Consider the following 18,513-nt stretch of genomic DNA (forward strand, 5'->3'; position numbering starts at 1 on the left):
TCAGCATTGTCACTTGCTAATTCTTTCTACAGATACAGATACATACAAGATTACTAAAATAGATGTTCACCTTTAGTTGAGATCACTGGAGGAGAATTATGTATTTTGGCTCAGCTAAGCCTGAATCAATTTAAAGTTAAGATTTGTATTGCCACACAATTGTTCTTTTATCTCTAATAACAACAAATTAAAGACAAGTCTTCCTTAAACTCTTAAACTTAGAAGATTTGGGCAATGATAATGTTGTAATTCCACTGAAGAATCCCACAAACTGAGGCTTTCTGCATAACTTGAAGATGTTGAATTTTCACATAGGCAGACTTAATGCTCTTGTTCTAATTTTTTATTTGTGATATTTTGTTTGCATTTATGCTGCATAACTCAATTGCTTGGGGGAAATGCCTTTAACTCTCTGACACATAAACATAGCAATGGAGTTATATAATTGACTTTCATGGAGAAAATTGCCTCTAGATTGCCAACTGCAACTCAAGTTTAATTGCATAAAAACCAACTTTAGGAAATATTTCCGGGAATAGCATACAATGATCATGTAAGAGATATCTGAATGCAGGAAAAGTTTTGCTTGTATGATTCAGTAATTCAGAGTAAATAATTTCTTTTTCTTTTTTTAATTTATTTTCTTTTTTATTGTAAACAAATGGGATACATATTGCTTCTCTATTTGTACATGAAGTCAAGGCATACCATTTGTGTAATCATAAATTTACATAGGGTAATGTAGTTTGATTCATTCTGTTATTTTTTACCTTCCCCCCACCCCTCCCACACCTCTTTTCCCTCTATACAGTCCTTCCTTCCTCTATTCTTACCATCCTCCTTAAACCTAACCCTAAACCTAACCCTAACCCTAACGCTAACCCCTCCCACACTCCATTATATTTTCTCATCTGCTTATCAGCGAGATCATTCATCCTTTAGTTTTTTGAGATTGGCTTATCTCACATAGCGTGATATTCTCCAATTTCATCCATTTGCCAGCAAATGCCATAATTTTATCATTCTTTATGGCGGAGTAATATTCCATTGTATATACATGCCACAGTTTCTTTATCCACTCATCAATTGAAGGACATCTAGGTTGGTTCCACAATCTGGCTATGGTGAATTGAGCAGCTATGAACATTGATGTGGCTGTATCTCTGTAGTATGCTGATTTTAAGTCCTTTGGGTATAGGCCAAGGAGTGGGATAGCTGGGTCAAATAGTGGTTCCATTCCAAGCTTTCTGAGGAATATCCATACTGCTTTCCAGAGTGGCTGCACTAATTTGTAACCCCACTCGCAATGTATGAGTGTTCCTTTATCCCCACATACTCGCCAACACCTATTGTTGCTTGTGTTCTTGATAATCACCATTCTAATTGGGGTGAGATGGAATCTTAGGGTAGTTTTGATTTGCATTTCTCATATTATTAGAGATGTTGAACATTTTTTCATATATCTGTTGATCGCTTGTACATCTTCTTCTGTGAAGTGTCTGTTCATTTCCTTAGCCCATTTGTTGATTGGATTATTTGTATTCTTGGTGTAGAGTTTTTTGAGTTCTTTATATATTCTGGAAATTAGTGCTCCATCTGAAATATGAGTGGCAAAGATATTCTCCCACTCTGTAAGCTACTCTTCGCATTACTGATAGTTTCCTTTGCTGAGAGAAAGCTTTTTAGTTTGAACCTATCCCAATTGTTGATTCTTGCTTTTATTTCTTGTGCTATGGAAGTCCTGTTAAGGAAGTCTGATCCTAAGCCGACACGTTGAAGATGTGGACCAACTTTTTCATATATAAGATGCAGGGTCTCTGGTCTGATTCCGAGGTCCCTGATCCATTTTGAGCTAAGTTTTGCGCAGCATGAGAGATAGAGGTTTAATTTCATTCTGTTGCATATGGTTTTCCAGTTTTCCCAGCATCATTTGTTGAAGAGGCTATCTTTTCTCCATTGCATACTTTTGGCCCCTTGTCTAGTATGAGAAAATTGTATGTTTTTGGTTTTGTGTCCATGTCCTCTATTCTGTACCATTTATCTACCTATTTTGGTACCAATACCATGATGTTTTTGTTACTACTACTTTGTAGTAGAGTTGAAGATATGGTATTGCAATACCCCCTGCTTCACTCTTTCTACTGAAGCTTGCTTTAGCTATTCTGCTTTCTATTTATTCTATTCTATTTCTATTTATTCTAGCAATTCAATTCTGTATGTATTTATTCTAGCTATTCTATTTATTCTTCCACATGAATTTCATAATTGCTTGCTCTATTTCTGTAAGGTACATCATTGGGATTTTAATTGGAATTGCATTGAATCTCTAAAGCACTTTTGGTAGTATGGCCATTTTGACAATATTAGTTCTGCCTATCCAAGAACATGGGAGATATTTCCATCTTCTAAGGTTTCTTTTAATTTCTTTCTTTAGTGTTTTGTAGTTCTCATTGAAGAGGACTTTCAACTCTTTTGTGAGATTGATTCCCAAGTACTTTATTTTTTTCGATGCTATTGTGAATGGGGTAGTTTTCCTAATTTCCCATTCTGAAGATTCATCACTAATGTATAAAAATGCATTGGATTTGTGAGCATTGATCTTGTAACCTGCTACTTTACTGAATTCACTTATGAGTTCTAAAAGTTTTCTGGAGGAATTTCCAAGTTCCTCTAAATATATAATCATGTCATCAGCAAACTGGGATAGTTTGAGTTCTTCTTTTCCAATTCATATCCCTTTAATTTCTTTGGTTTGTCTAATTGCTCTGGCTAGAGTCCCAAGAATCATGTTGACTAGAAGTGGTGAAAGAGGGCATCCCTGCCTTGTTCTTGTTTTTAGGGGGAATGCTTTCAGTTTTTACCATTTAGAATGATATTGGTCATGGGCTTAGCATAGATGGCCTTTACAATGTTAAGGAATGTTCCCACTACCCCAATTTTTTCTAGTGTTTTGATCATGAAGGGATGCTGTATTTACCGAATGCTTTTTCTGCATCTATTGAAATAATCATGTGATTCTTAACTTTTAGTCTGTTGATATGGTGAATGACATTTATTGATTTCCAGATGTTGAACCAACCTTGCATCCCTGGGATAAAACCCACTTGATCGTGGTGCACTATCTTTTTAATATATTTTTGTATGTGATTTGCTAAAATTTTGTTGAGAATTTTTGCATTGATGTTCATTAAGGATATTGGTCTGAAATTTTCTTTCCTCGATGTGTCTCTGTCTGGTTTAGGCATCAGGGTGATATTAGCTTTATAGAATGAATTTGGGAGGATTCCCTCTTCTTCTATTTCATGGAATACTTTGAGAAGTATTGGAATGAGCTCTTCTTTAAAAGTTTTGAAGAACTCGGCTGAGAACCCATCTGGTCCTGGACTTTTCTTTGTTGGTAGGCTTTTGATGACCTCTTCTATTTCATTGCTTGAAATTGATTTATTTAAGTTGTGTGTGTCCTTCTTGTTCAGTTTAGGTAATTCATATGACTCTAGAAACCTGTTGATGTCTTCGAGGTTTTCTGTTTTGTTGGAGTATAGATATTCAAAGTAGCTCCTAATTATGTTTTTATTTCACTCTTGTATTTTGTGATATTTCCTTGTTCATTCTGAATTTTAGTAATTTGGGTTTCCTCTCTTCTTCTCTTTGTTAGTTTGGCTAAGGGTTTATCAATTTTATTTATTTTTTCAAAGAACCAACTATTTATTTTGTTAATTTTTCCTATTGTTACTTTTGTTTCATTGTCATCGATTTCGGCTCTGATATTAACTATTTCCTGTCTTCTACTACTTTTGGTGTTGCACTCTTCTTTTTCTAGGGCTTTGAGCTGTAGTGTTAAGTCGCTTATTTGTTGATTTCTACTTCTTTTGTTCAATGCGCCTCATGAAATAAATCTTCCTCTAAGTACTGCTTTCATCGTGTCCCAGAGATTTTGATAGGATGTGTCTTTGTTCTCATTTACTTCTAAGAATTTTTTTATTTCCCTCCTGATGTCTTCTGTTATCCGTTCATCATATAATAGCATATTATTTAATCTCCAGGTATTGGAGAAGTTTCTGTTTTTTATTCTGTCATTTATTTCTGATTTCAATCCATTATGATCTGATAGAATACAAGGCAGTATCTCTATCTTCTTGTATTTGCTAACAGTAGCTTTGTGGCATAAAATATGGTCTATTTTAGAGAAGGATCCATGTGCTGCTGAGAAGAAAGTGTATTCATTCTTTGCTGGATGGTATATTCTATAAATGTCTGTTAAGTCTAAATTGTTGATTGTGTTTTTGAAGATCTCTGGTTTCTTTATTCAATTTTTGTTTGGAGTATCTATCCAGTGGTGAGAGAGGTGTGTTAAAATCACCTAGTTTTATTGTGTTGTGGTCTATTTGATTTCTGGAATTGAGAAGGATTTGTTTGACGTACATGGATGAGCCAATGTTCTGGGCATAGATATTTATGATTGCTATGTGTTGCTGATTTATGCTTCCCTTAAACAGTATTTAATATCCTTCTTTATCCCTTCTGACTAGTTTTGGCTTGAAGTCCACATTATCTGATATGAGGATGGATACACCAGCTTTCTTGCTGTGTCCAAGTGCATGGTATGTTTTTTCCCATCCTTTCACCTTTAGTCCATGGATATCTCTTTCTATGAGATGAGTCTCATGCAGGCAGCATATTGTTGGATTTTTCTTTTTAATCCAATCTGCCAGTCTATGTCATTTAATTGATGAGTTCATGCCATTAACATTCAGGGTTATTATTGTGATATGATTTGTATTCCCAGTCATTTGACTCCTTTTTTTTTTTTGACATGATTTGTTTTCCACTTTATTTGGCTATTCCTTTAGGCTAGTTCCTCGTGTTGCTGAATTGTATCATTGTTTTTCATCTCTGCCTCATGGAATATTTTGCTGAGAATGTTCTGTAATGCTGGCATTCTTTTTGTAAATACCTTTAGCTTTTGTTTATCATGGAAGCATCTTATTTTGTCATCAAATCTGAAAGTAAGTTTTGCTGGGTATAAGATTCTTGGTTGGCATCCGTTTTCTTTCAGTGCTTGGTAAATGTTGTTCCAGGCCCTTCTAGCTTTTAGGGTCTGGATTGAAAAATCTGCTGATATTCATATTGGTTTCTCCCAAATGTAATTTGATTCTTTTCTCTCGCGGCCTTTAAAATTCTGTCTTTATTTTGTATTTTAGATATTTTCATTATAATGTGCCTTGATGTGGGTCTATTGTAATTTTGTATATTTGGGGTCTTATAAGTCTCTTGTACTTGGTTTGCCATTTCATTCTTCAGATTTGGGAAATTTTCTGATATTATTTCATTGAATAGATTGTTCATTCCTTTGGTTTGTTTCTCTCAGCCTTCCTCAATCCCAATAATTCTTAAATTTGACCTTTTCATGATATCCCATAATTCTTGAAGATTCTGTTCAAGATTTCTTACCATCTTCTCTGTTTGGTCAACTTTGTTTTCAAGATTAAATATTTTGTCTTCAGTGTCTGAGGTTCTATCTTCCAGGTGTTCTATCCTATTGGTTATGCTTTCTATGGAATTTTTAACTTGGTTTATTGTTTCCTTCATTTCAAGGATTTCTGTTCATTTCAAGGATTTTTTTTTCAGTCTCTCTACCTCTTTATTGAAAGGCTCTCTTGCTTCCTGTATTTGCTCTTTTAACTGTTGATTGGTGCAATCATTTAATGCCTGCATTTGCTCTTTCATCTCCTCATTTGCTTCCCCCATTGTTTTAATTATGTACATTTTGAACTCCCTGTCTGACATTTCTTCTTCTGTGCTGTCATTGGGTTTTATTGATATAGTATCTAGGTTTATTTGGGACATTTTCTTCCCTTGTTTTCTCATATCGGTCAGAAGTCAGTGAGACTCTGAGATATTGCAGATTTCCTCTATTGGCTTATAGTGTCCCTGTAGATATCCAGTATATCTCCTCCTAGCCTTCAGTAGCCTGAAGTCTTGGAGAAACTTGATAATGCAGTGCTTCCGAAGAAAGCTGCCCCTAGCCCGCTAGTGGTTCCAGGGCTTGGAGCTGGCTCTGTGCAGAAAGGCTCTCACTGGGCGGTCTGCTCCCAGAAGCTGGCTGTGAAAGGAAGCCTGCTTCTGGAGGGAGCAGGGCTGCTTGTAGAAGTCCCTGGCTGCCCTGTCCTGGTACCTGAAGCTGCCTGCGGACCAGAGCTCGCCGCTGGCTCTGGAACATGGAGCTGTTTCTATGCAGAAAGGCTCTCACTGGGGGGGGGGGGGGGGGGGCGCCTGCTCTGAGAAGCTGGCCGTGTGGGAGGAGCCCACCACCGGAGGGAGCAGGGCTACCTTGGGAAGACTCTAGCTGCCCTGTCTTGCTCTGAGATACTGCCCCTATCCGGGCCTGTCACCCAGACCAAGCTTCACCCAGTGGGGGAGATTCACCCCGTGGCTCTATTTTAGTTTGAGTCTCTCAATGCCTCCCCTTTTTGAATCCTGGGTTCTGGAACGACTGGACATGCAGTTACCCTCTAGTCTGCCATCTTGGATCGCCCTGTGGAAAGAGCCTGGAGCCGGAGGGAGCAGGCCACCTGGAGAAGTCTCTGGTGCCCTGCCCTGGTCCCAGAGGCTGCCAGTGGGCCAGAGGTCTCCGCTGGCTCCGGGATTTGTGGCTGGCTCTGTGTAGAAAGGCTCTCACTGGGCGGTCTGCTCCGAGAAACTAGCCTTGAAAGACGCCTGCCACCTGAGGAAGCAGGGCTGCTTGGGGAAGTCCCTGGCTGCCCTGTCCTGGTCCCTGAAGCTGCCTGTGGGCCGGAGCTCGCTGCTGGCTCCTGGACTCAGAGCTGGTTCTGTGCAGAAAGCAACAATTTCTTTTTAAATGCAGTCATTGGCTGTTAGTAAATATACTTTGGTATAGTTTGCCATTGATTATATATATCTACTTCAATATTTGTATGAGCAATCATAGAAAAACATTTTCAAGAAATATTTTAAGCATGCAATCACTCTTCTCAGATTAAACATATTGCGTAAGAGCATGGAAAACTTTTTCCAATATTTATTGCACATTACACAGATTTTCCATAGCTGAAAGATGATGAAAGTGTTCTACTATCTCTTTGCTAGCACAGTGAGTAATTTTGTGGCATATTCAGGGCTACAACTACATTCTGAATTCAAAACATAAAACATGCTATGCTTCTATAATTATTCATAGCACTTACATGTTTCTTTTGTTCTTGATATTTGCATATTGTTAAAATAGATATTCAACTATTTGGTTGCTGACAACAACTATGGCTGAACCCCATGTTCTATGCATCCTTCTATAAACCTATAAAGTCCTGAATGTTAACCTTGTTGGGACTGATGAATGAAGAAGCAGAAGGAAGGCAAACACACTTCATCCCACCTTCTTGGCTACAGTTGAGAGTAGACACTTATATAATGAATAAATGAGTGCTCAGAGTTCCAGGTGCTGGTTACTCCTCCCAGAGCAACCCCAAGTGTACTTAGAGCAACCCTGCACTGGAAGCCATCACAGAATGGGTATCATATTGAATGTATGAGAATCCTTCTGATTGGACCCACGGTTCAAAGTAAGTGCTTCCTTTAGCCTGAAAAGAAAAGGGGCAGGAAATCATTGTATTAAAGATTAGTTTAGGCACCTAGGTTGGTGCCATCACTCGTTGGTCAGAGTCGCAGAGCCAACTGGTGGGCGAGTCAGGCCACCTATATCGCGGAAGTAGCCAGTGGTCAGCTATCCCACCCAGCCAGCAGGCCAAGAGTAGACAACTGAGCCACCCCGCCTGATCCCTGCACCTAGCTTGGTGCCATCACTGGTTGGTCGCAGTCCCGGAGCGAGCTGGTGGGCAAGTCAGGCCACTTGCATCGCAGAGGTAGCAGGCGGGCACCCAATTTGCCTGATTTGTGGAGCTGGGCAGCAGGTAGTCAAAACAACCAACCACCAGGCTAAGGACAGACGCCATCACTGAACAACCCCACCCAACCACCATGCCCAGGTTTGTCACCATCATGGAGTTAGGCAGAGGCTTCTTTATAGGCTGGTGTAGGCATTTTGAATTACTCCTGAGGGCATGGCCATCATCATTGTAAGGGCATCTCCCTTCCTGAGACACCTACAGGAGGCTAGAGGACCTTTGACAAGATTCAGGAGCCAAGAAGAGGAGGTATTGAGAGACCCAGGACCAACTCAGAGCCACCGGGGAATATACCCCACCTGGAGGCCACCAGCCATAGAAAGCCAGCATCCTAGTGGAGCACAGCATTATCAACTTCCTCCAAGACATCAGGCTACTGAAGGCTAAGAGGTGAGTTATTGGAAATCTACAGAGAAAATATTAGTCAATAGAGGAAATCTGCAATATCCCAGAGTTTCACTACCAGAGGGGTAGATACCTAAACAATATGAGAAAATAAGGGAAGAAAACATCCAAAAAAAACTAGATGGTATAGCAATAAAATTCAATGACAGCAGGGCAGAAGAAATGTCAGAAAGGGAGTTCAGAATGTACATAATCAAAACGATCAGGGAAGCAAGGAGGACATGAAAGAGCAAATGCAGGCATTGAAGGATGAGATGAAAGGGCAAATGCAGGCATTGAATGACAGTTAAAAGAGCAAACACAGGAAGCAAAAGATTATTTCATTAAAGAGTCAGAGATAATGAAAAAAAAAACAAACAAAAATCCTTGAAATGAAGGAAACAATAAACCAAATTAAAAACTCCATAGAAAGCATAACCAAAAGGATAGAACACCTGGAAGACAGAACTTCAGATATCAACGAAAAAATATTTAATCTTGAAAACAAAGTTGAACAAACAGAAGATGGTAAGAAATCATGAACACAACCTACAAGAATTATGGGATATCATGAAAAGGCCAAATTTAAGAATTATCGGGATCGAGGAAGGCTTAAAGAAACAAACCAAAGGAATGAACAATCTATTCAATGAAATAATATAAAAAAAATTTCCCAAATCTGAAGAATGAAATGGAAAATCAAGTTCAAGAGGCTTACAGGACTCCAAATACGCAAAATTACAGTAGACCCACACCAAGGCACATTATTATGAAAATATCTAACATACAAAATAAAGACAGAATTTTAAAGGCCGTGAGAGAAAAGAATCAAATTACATTCAGGGGGAAACCAATAAGAATATCAGCAGATTTTTCAATCCAGACCCTAAAAGCTAGAAGGGCCTGGAACAACATTTTTCAAGCTCTGAAAGAAAGAATCTTATACCCCACAAAACTTACTTTCAGATTTGATGACAAAATAAGATGCTTCCATGATAAACAAAAGCTAAAGGTATTTACAAAAAGAATGCCAGCATTACAGAACATTCTCAGCAAAATATTCCATGAGGCAGAGATGAAAAACAATGATACAATTCAGCAACACGAGGAACTAGCCTAAAGGAATAGCCAAATAAAGTGGAAAACAAATCATGTCAAAAAAACAAAAAGGAGTCAAATGACTGGGAATACAAATCATATCACAATAATAACCCTGAATGTTAATGGCATGAACTCATCAATTAAATGACATAAACTGGCAGATTGGATTAAAAAGAAAAATCCAACAATATGCTGCCTGCAAGAGACTCATCTCATAGAAAGAGATATCCATGGACTAAAGGTGAAAGGATGGGGAAAAACATACCATGCACATGGACACAGCAAAAAAGCTGGTGTATCCATCCTCATTTCAGATAATGTGGACTTCAAGCCAAAACTAGTCAGAAGGGATAAAGAAGGACATTACATACTGTTTAAGGGAAGCATAAATCAGCAACACATAACACTCATAAATATCTATGCCCCGAACATTGGCTCATCCATGTACGTCAAACAAATCCTTCTCAATTCCAGAAATCAAATAGACCACATCACAATAAAACTAGGTGATTTTAACACACCTCTCTCACCACTGGATAGATACTCCAAACAAAAATTGAATAAAGAAACCAGAGATCTTCAAAAACACAATCAACAATTTAGACTTAACTGACATATATAGAATGTACCATCCAGCAAAGAAAGAATACACTTTCTTCTCAGCAGCACATGGATCCTTCTCTAAAATAGACCATATTTTATGCCACAAAGCTACTGTTAGCAAATACAAGAAGATAGAGATACTGCCTTGTATTCTATCAGATCATAATGGATTGAAATTAGAAATAAATGACAGAATAAAAAACAGAAACTTCTCCAATACCTGGAGATTAAATAATATGCTATTATATGATGAATGGATAACAGAAGACATCAGGAGGGAAATAAAAAAATTCTTAGAAGTAAATGAGAACAAAGACACATCCTATCAAAATCTCTGGGACACTATGAAAGTAGTTCTTAGAGGAAAATTTATTTCATGGAGCGCATTCAATAAAAGAAGAAAAAATCAACAAATAAACAATCTAACACTACAGCTCAAAGCCCTAGAAAAAGAAGAAGAGTGCAACACCAAAAGTAGTAGAAGACAGGAAATAGTTAAAATCAGAGCTGAAATCAATGAAATTGTAACAAAAGAAATAATTGAAAAAATTGACAAAATAAATAGTTGGTTCTTTGAAAAAATAAATAAAATTGATAAACCTTTAGCCACGCTAACAAAGAGAAGAAGAGAGGAAACCCAAATTACTAATATTCGGAATGAACAAAGAAATATCACAACAGACACGAGTGAAATAAAAACATAATTAGAAGCTATTTTGAAAATCTATACTCCAACAAAATAGAAAATCTCAAAGATATCAACAGGTTTCTAGAGACATATGAATTACTTAAACTGCACCAAGAGGACATACACAATTTAAATAGATCAATTTCAAGTAATGAAATAGAAAAAGACATCAAAAGCCTACCAACAAAGAAAAGTCCAGGACCAGATGGGTTCTCAGCCAAGTTCTGCAAACTCTTTAAAGAAGAGCTCATTCCAATACTCCTCAAAGTATTCCATGAAATAGAAGAGGAGGGAACCCTCCCAAACTCATTCTATAAAGCCAGTATCACACTGATACCTAAACGAGACAGAGACACATCGAGGAAAGAAAATTTCAGACCAATATCCTTAAGAAACATTAATGCAAAAATTCTCAACAAAATCTTAGCAAATCACATACAAAAATATATTAAGAAGATAGTGCACCACGATCAAGTGGGTTTTATCCCAGGGATGCAAGGTTGGTGCAACATCCGGAAATCAATAAATGTCATTCACCATGTAAATAGATTTAAAGTCAAGAATCACATGATTGTTTTGATAGATGCAGAAAAAGCATTTGATAAAATACAGCATCCCTTCATGCTCAAAACACTGGAAAAATTAGGGATAGTGGGAACATTCTTTAACATTGTAAAGGCCATCTATGCTAAGCCCATGGCATACTGGAACAAGGCAGGGATGCCCTCTTTCACCACTTCTATTCAACATTGTCCTTAAAACTCTAGCCAGAGCAATTAGACAGACCAAAGAAATTAAAGGGATACGAAAAGGAAAAGAAGAACTCAAACTCTCCCTATTTGCTAATGACATGATTATATATTTAGAGGAACCAGAAAATTCCACCAGAAACCTTTTAGATCTCATCAGTGAATTCAGTAAAGTAGCAGGATATAAGATCAATGCTCATAAATCCAATGCTTTTTTATACATAATGATGAATCTTCAGAAAGAGAAGTTAGGAAAACTACCGCATTCACAATAACCTCGAAAAAAATAAAATCCTTTGGAATCAATCTAATGAAAGAGGTAAAAGAACTCTACAATGAAAACTACAGAACACTAAACAAAGAAATTAATGAAAATCGTAGAAGATGGAAAGATCTCCCATGTCCATGGATAGGCAGAACTAATATTGTCAAAATGGCCATACTACCAAAAGTGCTATAGAGATTCAATGCAATTCCAATTATAATCTCAATGACATACCTTACAGAAATAGAGCAAGCAATTATGAAATTCATCTGGAAGAATAAGAAACCCGGAATAGCTAAAGCAATCCTTAGCAGGAAGAGAGAAGCAGTGGGTAGCGCAATACCAGAACTTCAACTATACTACAAAGCAATAGTAACAAAAACAGCATGGGTATTTGCACCAAAATAGACAGGTAGATCAATGGTACAGAATAGAGGACATGGACACAAACCCAAAAAAATACAATTTTCTCATACTAGACAAAGGGGCCAAAACTATGCAATGGAGAAAAGATAGCCTCTTCAACAAATGATGCTGGGAAAACTGGTGATCCATATGCAACAGAACGAAACTAAACTCCTATCTCTCACCATGCACAAAACTCAACTAACAATGGATCAAGGACCTTGAAATCAGTCCAGAGACCCTTAATTTTATAGAAGAAAAAGTAGGTCCAAATCTTCAACTTGTCGGCTTAGGATCAGACTTCCTTAACAGGACTCCCATAGCTCAAGAAATAAAAGCAAGAATCAACAACTGGGATAGATTCAAACTAAAAAGCTTTCTCTCAGCAAAAGAAACTATCAGCAATGCGAAGAGAGAGCCTACAGAGTGGGAGAAAATCTTTGCCACTCATACTTCAGATAGAGCACTAATTTCCAGAATATATAAAGAACTCAAAAAACTCTACACGAAGAATATAAATAACCCACTCAATAAATGGGCTAAGGATATGAACAGACACTTCACAGAAGAAGATCTGCAAGCAATCAACAGATATATGAAAAAATGTTCAACATCTCTAGTAATAAGAGAAATGCAAATCAAAACTACCCTAAAATTACATCTCACCCTAATTAGAATGGTGATTATCAAGAATACAAACAACAATAGGTGTTGTTTGTATTGGGAAAAAGCTATACTCATACATTTCTGGTGGGGCTGCAAATTAGTACAGCCACTCTGGAAAGCAGTGTGGAGATTCCTTAGAAAACTTGGAATGGAACCATCATTTGACCCAGCTATCCCACTCCTTGGCCTATACCCAAAGGACTTAAAATCAGCATACTACAGAGATACAGCCACAACAATGTACATAGCTGCTAAATTCACAATAGCTTGATTGTGGAACCAACCTAGGTGTCCTTCAATTGATAAATGGGTAAAGAAACTGTCATATATATATACCGTGGAATATTACTCAGCCATAAAGAATAATAAAATTATGGCATTTGTAGGCAAATGGATGCAGTTGGAGAATATCATGCTAAGTGAGATAAGCCAATCTCAAAAAACTAAAGGATGAATGATCTCACTGATAAGCAGATGATGACACATATAGGGGGTGGGAAGTGGGCAAGAATTGAGGACGAAGGGACTCTATAGAGGGATAAGAGGTGTGGGAGGGGTGGGAGGGAGAAAAAAATAACAGAATTAATCAAAAACTATTACCCTAGGTAAATGTATGATTACACAAATGGTATGCCTCTACTTCATGTACAAACAGAGAGACAACATGTATCCCATTTGTTTATAATAAAAATGAATTATAAAAAAAGATTAGTTTATTCTGGCTACGTGTTAACCAAAATCCTAATTGTTGAATAGATTGCCTCTGAATAAAAGTTTATGAATTGTTATATAAAATATACATTAATACCAAAAGTCTTTATTTTTTTATTTTTTTTATTGTACACAAATGGGATATATGTTGTTTCTCCGTTTGTACATGGAATAAGGCATACCATTTGTGTAAACATAAATTTACATGGGTTAATGTTGTTTGATTCATTCTGTTATTTTTCCCTTTCCCCCCACCCCACCCTCCCCTCCCACCCCTCTTTTCCCTCTATACAGTCCTTCTTTCGCCCATTCTTGTCCCCCTCCCTAACCCTAACCCCAACCCTAACTCTAACCCTAACCCTAACCCCTCCCAATGCCCCATTATGTGTCATCATCCGCTTATCAGCGAGATCATTCTTCCTTTGGTTTTTTGAGATTGGCTTATCTCACTTAACATGATATTCTCCAATTTCATTCATTTGCCTGCAAATGCCATAATTTTATCATTCTTTATGGCAGAGTAACATTACATTGTATATATATATATATATATATATATATATATATATATATATATATATGCCACAGTTTCTTTATCCATTCATCAATTGAAGGACATCTAGGTTGGTTCCACAATCTGGCTATTGTGAATTGAGCAGCTATGAATATTGATGTGGCTGTATGTGGCTGTATCTCTGCAGTATGCTGATTTTAAGTCCTTTGGGTATAGGCCAAGGAGTTGGAGAGCTGGGTCAAATGGTGGTTCTAAAGCCTTTATTTTTATCTACTTTTAATTTGGTTTTCAAAGAAAAAAATAATTCTGTATATTTAATTAAAAGTCCATAGTATCATCTTACAAAAGGAATTGAGTTTTATAATAGTAAAATGTTGCTATGTGATATGACACAGCTGAGAAAATGAAGAAATATTCAAAATCAAGACATATAAATAAGTGGAGGATGGAATGTTAGGTAACTACAGCATTTAGGATAAGAAATAAATACTCATTTTCAATGTTTCTCTCATTTCAGACATTCACTTTACATTTTTATGCTTTTATGGACTTTGCAATAACCTTTTTAAATAAAATAAATTTGCTTCAACATGAGCTGCTTTAATAATAATACAGCTGTAACATAACCAAGAGAGGACCACAAGTTGTAACTAGTGGGCTTTCTTCTTTTCCAAGTTAAAAAAGGATTGAATTGTCAAATTAGAGACATGCAAATTAGAGATCTTCCCCTGTATCAAGTTTCTTTTAATAATTTTAAGAATGTAAATAAACAAGTGACACAGAAGAGACAGGGAGAGGTCTACTACAGTGTGCATGGCTCCCCAGCTCATCCTTCCTTCATTGATTGTGTATTTTCTGGTCTGAAAAATAGCTAAAGTCTTGAAGTTAGAGTCTTGAATTAGCTCATGAAGCAAATAGTGTTTAATCATTAATCTCTATTAATTAATCTCTATTTTATGAGCTTAAGAGTAGTATAGCTTATGTGAGATTCACCAAGGAGCTATACTAAGTTCAATCTGTACGAATTAGTTTAGTTTACCCAAAGTAGATGCAAAACAGATACCTTCCTCAAAGCACTCTATAGATAGGAAATCACCTCTTAAGAAATGCCATTAGACTACTTATCCAGAGTCTCATATACCAGAGGAGTAGACCAGTTGCCTGCATTGTTTCCTTTCCGCCTTGCACACAGAATATTCTGTGTCTGCTCAAATTCATATGATGAAGCTTTAACTCTCAATGTGATGCTATTTGAAAACCAAAATTGGACATTTGAGAGATAATTAGGTCATGAGAATAGGGTCCTGATCTGATGGGATTTTTATCCTTATTAGAAGTGACACCAGATGTTCCCATCTCCCCACACCCAACATACCACATAGGGTATCTGCAGGAAGGTGACAGTCTAGAAGCCAGGAAGAGCCCTCACCAGAACTCAACCATGCTGGCACCCTGGATCTTAGTCTTCTAGACTGATGAACTATGAGAAAATATATTTGTTGTTTAAGTACCAAGTTTATGACATTTTCTAATGACATCCTGAGCAGACTGAGAAAACTCCCTGAACCACCTTAGGAGAAACAGATCATAGGCCTGTGGCTTTCACTTCTACTCCTGCCCATGTTCTCTCCCATAAATTTTCTGTCAAATTTGCTTTGAAATATTAAGAATATCTGAAGACTTTGTTGAACGATATTACTAATTCTACCAGAACAATAACTGAAGTAGAATTTGAATTTAAATTCTCTTATGATCATATCATAATCCTTAAGTTTTGTTTTTTATATTAATTTTTATTGATTTATTTACATGATAAATATATGTTTATTGGGGAAATTAGAAAGTATAATTAAAACTTTAATAACTGCTGCTAATATAGTCATATGTATTATTTCAACATTGCTTGTATGTCTACACATTAGAGACCTACAAACATTAGATTTTTTGGTCACATAATATGTTTTTTAAAATTAATGTATTGTGAATTCATTCACAATCTATTAAATATTCTTTTTTTTTTTTTTTTGGTACCACGGTACCAGGGATTAAACTAAGGGTCATTCAATCACTGAACCTCATCCCCAGCCCTATTTTTGATTTTATTTAATTTAGAAACAGGATCTCCCTGAGTTGCTTAGTACCTCATTTTTGCTGAGACTGACTTTGAACTCTTGATCTTCCTACCTCAGGCTCCTCACTCTTATAATATAATCAATTACCTTCAATGGTAGAAACTTCTATACATCCATCAAAGTCTCTTTTCCCACAGCAAGGGAATATATCTTGATTCAAAGAGAGGTCAATTTAACTAAGTTCTTACACACAATATTTTTTAAAGAGGAAATGATGCCCGCATTTCTATACAATTATATGTACTCATCCTTCTTCTCCATTGCATTCCTATACATTTTATATTCTCATCCCTCTTCTCCATAAGCAGGAAATCAGGTTTGATGGTATCTTAACTTTAGTGAAAGCAGATAACAAAAAGGCCCTTGATGAAATAACTTAGAAGAAACATAGGTTCTTGGATGGCTGAGAAGAGTTGCCTCAACTCCCACCATTCACTTTTAGCTATTACATTGTCGGATCCATCTTGTCTTACCCTGATACACTGTCTTCCTAGTGAAGTGAGGATTATCTGAAGCAAATTACCACTCCTATGTAGCTTCATCTCCAATGACACATATTTGAACTTTGTTTTTCTGATATTATTAAGTGTATGCTTTAGGAACATCACCATTTTACCTTCCATTTCTAAGTCCTGGAAACCATATAGACAGATGGGGAATCCTCATTTTATCCACAGGGTCAAGAGGGCTCTCAAATTTTTTTCTATTTCTAAGATTACTGAAACATGATTGAAATAGGTAGTATCTATCTGCTACCCAGTCCTCCCCCAACTTGCTCAACTGATTTCTCAGATATCTCCTCTGGCATTCACTAATAGGTAATAACTTAACCTCACTCATATATTTCCAATAAAAGGGAGCTTAGTGCCACACATTTGTCTGCCATTCATTTTTCACTCAACTAAACTTGTTTCAAAAACCTAGTGGTGTTTGCCTCTCAATAACTTTAAGTTTTGATTTTAGTTCTACCCAGTGGAGTTATCCAGATTAAAGTTTACATTTCCATGTTATATACCTGAAAACACTGTTTCCTGGCATCTCTTCTATGTTTTTTGTCCCTCTTGCTATTACTCCCAAGGACTGGTTTTCAGAAACATTTATAATCTTATTTCCATTTATAAGGAAACTTCACTTGCTTATACCTCATTGAACAGATGACAACTGCAGAGACAACTTCTAGAACAGTAGTGTAAGGCACTCTGAACTCTCTCCCCAGAGAAATGGCCCTAACTGGCAAAAATTATTAAAACATTTCATACAACTTTCAACTGTTTTAAATCCCAGTAGTTTCAAAACTCAAGTGTTTAAGGGAAGAAAATTACAATTTTCAGGTAAAATAAAAATACACTGAGTCATAAAAGATAACTATAAATGAGATAGGTTATTTCTACACTGAGTGCAGTATCTTAAATTTGTAAAAAACAAACCATCACAGGTTGGATCAATGGAGGTCCACACTGAATGTTCAACACCCCATTAATTCAAAAACCATAAAAAGTATTAACCATACCACTATTATAAATACATCAAAATTATAAGCTAGTTTAATTTTTAAAAAAGTAAGTTAAAATTAAAACAGAACTTTGGGTTCACTCAAAAGTATGTGCCATATTTGCAAGACCTTAGTTCCTTCTCTTTTAACATGAAATACTTGCTCATGAAAATTTCATAGGTCACACAAATTGTTTATCACTCAGAGTTGTAATGTAAGATCAGCTGAGGAAATTAATATGATAATCAATATAATAATGATAAAATTATGAATAACATCTATTGAGTCCTAAAAATACATCAGAGTCTAAGTTAAATTTTATGCATACAGTATCTTGTTTAATCCTCCAAACTTAGGTACTTTTAATTCTATTTCTTAGGACAAAAGGGCACTGAAAGATTTGAAGTTTGAAGACTAAAGAGAAATGTCCTAAGCAGTATAAGGAGGAAACTTCAGTAATTTAGTCAGTCTTTTTGCTGCTGTGACTAAGTGATCTGACCAGAACAATAATAGAGGAGGAAAAGTTTATTTGGAGGCTTACAGTTTCAGAGGTCTTAGTCCATAGACAGCTAGGTCCATTCCTCGGAGCTCAAGGTAAAGCTGAACAACATGGTGGAAGAGTGTGGTAGAGGGAAGTAGCTCACATGGTGATCAGGGAGCAGAGAGAGATTCCACTGCCAGATACAAACATATGCCCCAAAGTCACACCCCCAATTTTCCTCCAGCCTCCTCTGGCCACACCCTACGCCTTCAGTTTTTACTCAGTTAAATCCATATTAGTGGATTACTTCATTGATTGGGTTAATACTCTCACAACCCAATCATTTATCCTCTGAACCTTCTTGCATTGTCTCACACATAAACTTTTGGGGGATACTTCA

General features: G+C 36.6%; 1 long non-coding RNA gene across 1 annotated transcript; it reads right to left on the reverse strand.

The window, feature by feature from the left end:
• Positions 1 to 6,901: 6,901 nt before the first annotated feature.
• Positions 6,902 to 18,278, reverse strand: LOC306659328. Its single transcript, XR_013763271.1, has 3 exons — positions 18,174 to 18,278; positions 15,384 to 15,480; positions 6,902 to 7,598 (listed from the first exon to the last, which is right to left on the reverse strand). It is a non-coding gene; the product is annotated as an uncharacterized lncRNA (long non-coding RNA).
• Between the last annotated feature and the right edge of the window lie 235 nt (positions 18,279 to 18,513).

The sequence above is a fragment of the Sciurus vulgaris genome (genome assembly GCF_902686455.1).
Source record: "Sciurus vulgaris genome assembly, chromosome: 4".
NCBI lineage: Eukaryota > Metazoa > Chordata > Mammalia > Rodentia > Sciuridae > Sciurus > Sciurus vulgaris.